The sequence below is a fragment of the Astatotilapia calliptera genome, chromosome 8 (assembly GCF_964374335.1).
Source record: "Astatotilapia calliptera chromosome 8, fAstCal68.1, whole genome shotgun sequence".
Taxonomy (NCBI): Eukaryota; Metazoa; Chordata; class Actinopteri; order Cichliformes; family Cichlidae; genus Astatotilapia; species Astatotilapia calliptera.
In genome coordinates, this window is record NC_137429.1 from 7,197,845 (window position 1) to 7,201,761 (window position 3,917).

Here is a 3,917-nt window from a genome sequence, read left to right on the forward strand (position 1 = left end):
TACTTTGTCCAGTTCGTAAATAGCAATGCTGAAATGAAAACTGACCCCAGCTTTATCCTACAAAATTACAGCACTGGGCACATGAGGATAGAAAGGCCGCTGGTGAGACAATCACATTTTAGAGCCCCGCTAACAGCAAACAAAACACAGGTTGGCACACCCAGCAACAAATCTAACACTCACTCTCTTGATCCCGACAAACGGTGTCCAGTACACATGAAGCCCCATTCACTTGCAAAATGTAGAGGGTTTAGGATGAAAACACTGGATGAGCGGAAAAGTCTGCTCAAAGGGCTTTCGATCTGTTACAAGTGTCTCTCATCAACAGAACACAGGGCCAAAGACTGTAAAGCTGATATTCGTTGTCTGGAGTGCAAAAGCGATACCCACATCTCCGCCATGCATGCCGGGCCACCCCCTTGGAGAAGTGGGAGCTTTGATTCTACACCAGAGGCACACGGCGGGGAGCCAGACGTCCCGAGCTCCACAGTGACTACATCTAACTGCACTGAGGTATGTGGACAGGGACAACAAGGACGGTCTTGTTCTAAAATTTGCATGGTGAAAGTATATCACAGCACAGCCCCTCAAATGAAAACGAAAATGTACGCAATTTTAGACGACCAAAGTAATGTGTCACTGGCTCGTTCTCCCTTTTTTGACATGTTTAATGTACATGGTGAAGCCTTTCCATACACAATGAAAACATGCTCTGGCACAACGAACAAAACAGGCCGTAGAGCTCACGGCTTTGTCATTGAGGGTGTGGACGGAAAAGTGTCCATACCACTACCAACACTGACAGAGTGTAATCAGATTCCTGACAACAGGAGTGAGATACCCACCCCAGAAGCTGCAGCTGCTCATCATCACCTAGCTCACATAGCTGCACAAATACCCCCTCTTGATCCAGAGGCAGATATTCTCCTCCTCTTAGGCCGTGATGTAATTCAGGCTCACAAGGTTCGACGCCAGGCAAATGGGCCCAATGAAGCACCTTATGCCCAAAAGCTTGATCTTGGATGGGTAATTGTTGGGGATGTTTGCCTCTCGGGAGCTCACAGACCCACATTGAACTCCTACAAGACTAACATACTGGATAATGGCCGCCCCAGTTTTCTCTCTCCCTGTGGCAACAGAATCTACACAAAAGTGAAGATCACAGAAGAATGCCCCCTTTTTGAGAGCACACAGGTCAAAGATGAACTGGGCAAACACATCTTTCAACAAACTACTGATGATGACAAAATGGCACTCTCTGCAGAAGATAAGACGTTTCTGAACATTATGCACAAAGAGTTTGCTAAAGATGATGCAAATAACTGGGTCGCCCCCCTGCCCTTTCGTCATCCCCGACGTCGCTTACCCAACAACAGAGAGCAGGCTCTCAACCGCCTCATGTCCCTACGGAAGACATTAAAGAGAAAGACGGAGATGAAAGATCATTATATGGAGTTTATGAAAAGGATCTTCGACAAAGGTCATGCAGAAAGGGCACCCCCTCTCAAACCCCACCAAGAATGCTGGTATCTCCCACACTTTGGTGTTTACCACCCCCAAAAGCCAGCAAAAATCAGAATAGTCTTCGATTCAAGCGCCCAGTTCGAAAATGTGTCTCTGAATCAAGTACTGTGTAAAGGCCCAGATCTCAATAACAGCCTTGTGGGCGTGCTTCTCAGATTCCGAGGTGACCCACATGCTGTGATGGCTGACGTGGAGCAGATGTTTCACAACTTCACGGTCAGAGAGGACCATCGTGATTATCTGCGTTTCCTGTGGTTCCGCGATCACGACCTCGATGGAGAAGTGGACGAGTTTCACATGACAGTCCATGTTTTTGGGAATTGCCCGTCCCCCTCAGTTGCCATCTATGGACTCAAGAAGACTGCTGTGGAAGGAGAGAAAGAATATGGCAGTGATGTAAGGGAATTTATTGAGCGCCATTTTTATGTAGATGATGGGCTAAAGTCATTTCCCTCTGAGACCCAGGCGATTGACGTCCTTCACAGAACACAAAGGATGCTGGCTCAGTCTAACATCCGCCTTCACAAGATCTCATCCAACAGCCCTGTAGTCGTCAGTGCCTTCCCAAGTGAAGATCTAGCCACAGGCCCGCAGGAACTCCAACGTGGACAACACGCCCCACTCATGCAACGCAGCCTTGGGTTAGGCTGGGACCTGTCGACAGACCAATTGTCATTTCAAGTTGAAATCAATGACAGGCCTTTCACCAAACGTGGTGTATTGTCAGTCATCAACAGTTTGTATGACCCACTCGGCTTTGCTGTGCCAGTCAGCATCGAAGGCCGCTCCATTCTGAGAGAGATCTCTATGGACATTAGCGAATGGGATGCACCGCTGCCGAGGGAGAAACAGGACAAGTGGCAACAATGGAAAGATTCCCTAAAGCACTTACAACAGCTCAAGATCTCCCGCATGTATACATCCATCTCACTATCTGAATCTCAGAGAAAAGAAATGCATGTTTTTTGTGATGCATCCACAAAAGCTGTTGGAGCCGTCGCTTACCTGAAACTCACAGCAGGCAATGGGCTCAGTGAAGTTGGGTTTCTTCTTGGAAAGGCCAGGCTGGCTCCAAAACCAGACATCACAATTCCAAGACTGGAACTTTGTGCTGCTGTGCTGGCTGTAGAAGTGGCGGAAATGGTCCAGCAGGAGCTTCACACTACTATCGATGAGGTGAACTTCTACACCGACTCGAAGGTGGTCCTTGGATATATTTTCAATGAAAAAAGACGCTTTTATGTGTATGTGCATAACCGTGTGGAGCGCATTAGGCGTTCTACCCAGACCCACCAATGGCATTACGTACCCACACAGCTAAACCCAGCTGACCATGCCACACGAGCACTGCCCGCTGAGCATCTGTCTCACTCTACATGGCTTAGCGGACCTGCCTTCCTTACAGATTCAGGCCAACGACAAATACAGAAAGAACCTTTTGACCTTGTTTGCCCTGAAAACGACACTGAGCTGCGCCCAGATATCGTATCCTGTGCCACCTTTCTGTCAAAAAAAGAGCTCGGGACCACAAGGTTCGAGAGATTCTCAAATTGGAGTCGTCTGCTAAAAACTATTGCCAGACTGCTGCACATTGCCGAGTCGTTTAAAGGTGAAACAGAGAGCACATGTCGTGGATGGCACAAGTGCAACAACTATGCTACAGAAGAACAGCTCCAGCAGGCCAAGGTTACTATCATTCGTGCAGTTCAAAAAGAGGTGTATGCGGATGACATCAAGCGCATGGAGCAGAGTGAGTCCATTCGCACACAAAGTCCACTTAGCAAGCTGAGTCCTTACATAGACGCTGATGCAGTCCTTAGGGTCGGTGGCCGGCTCGCAAGAGCTCAACTGTCAACAGATGAGACACACCCCATGCTCATTCCCAGTAAACACCACATAACCCAGCTCATAATCAGACACTTTCACGCACAAGTATGTCATCAGGGCAGACACTTCACCGAAGGTGCAATCAGAGCTGCAGGTTTTTGGATTGTGGGTGGGAAAAGAGCTGTCAGTAGTGTCATCTTCAACTGTGTCATATGCCGCAGATTAAGGGGCAAGCAACAAGAGCAGATCATGTCAGATCTACCAGAAGACAGAATGTGTACAGACCCTCCTTTCACGTGTGTGGGCCTAGATGTTTTTGGTCCGTGGCCTGTTACAGTCAGAAAGACACGAGGAGGTCAAGCAGAGGCCAAGAGATGGGCAGTGATCTTTACGTGTATGAGCACTCGTGCCATACATATCGAAGTGATAGAAGCAATGGACACTTCATCTTTCATTAATGCTCTGCGCCGTTTCGTTGCCATGCGAGGTGCTGTTAAACTACTCAGATCCGACTGCGGCACAAACTTTGTGAGTGCTTGCAGAGAACTCCAAATCGACAAGAAGGG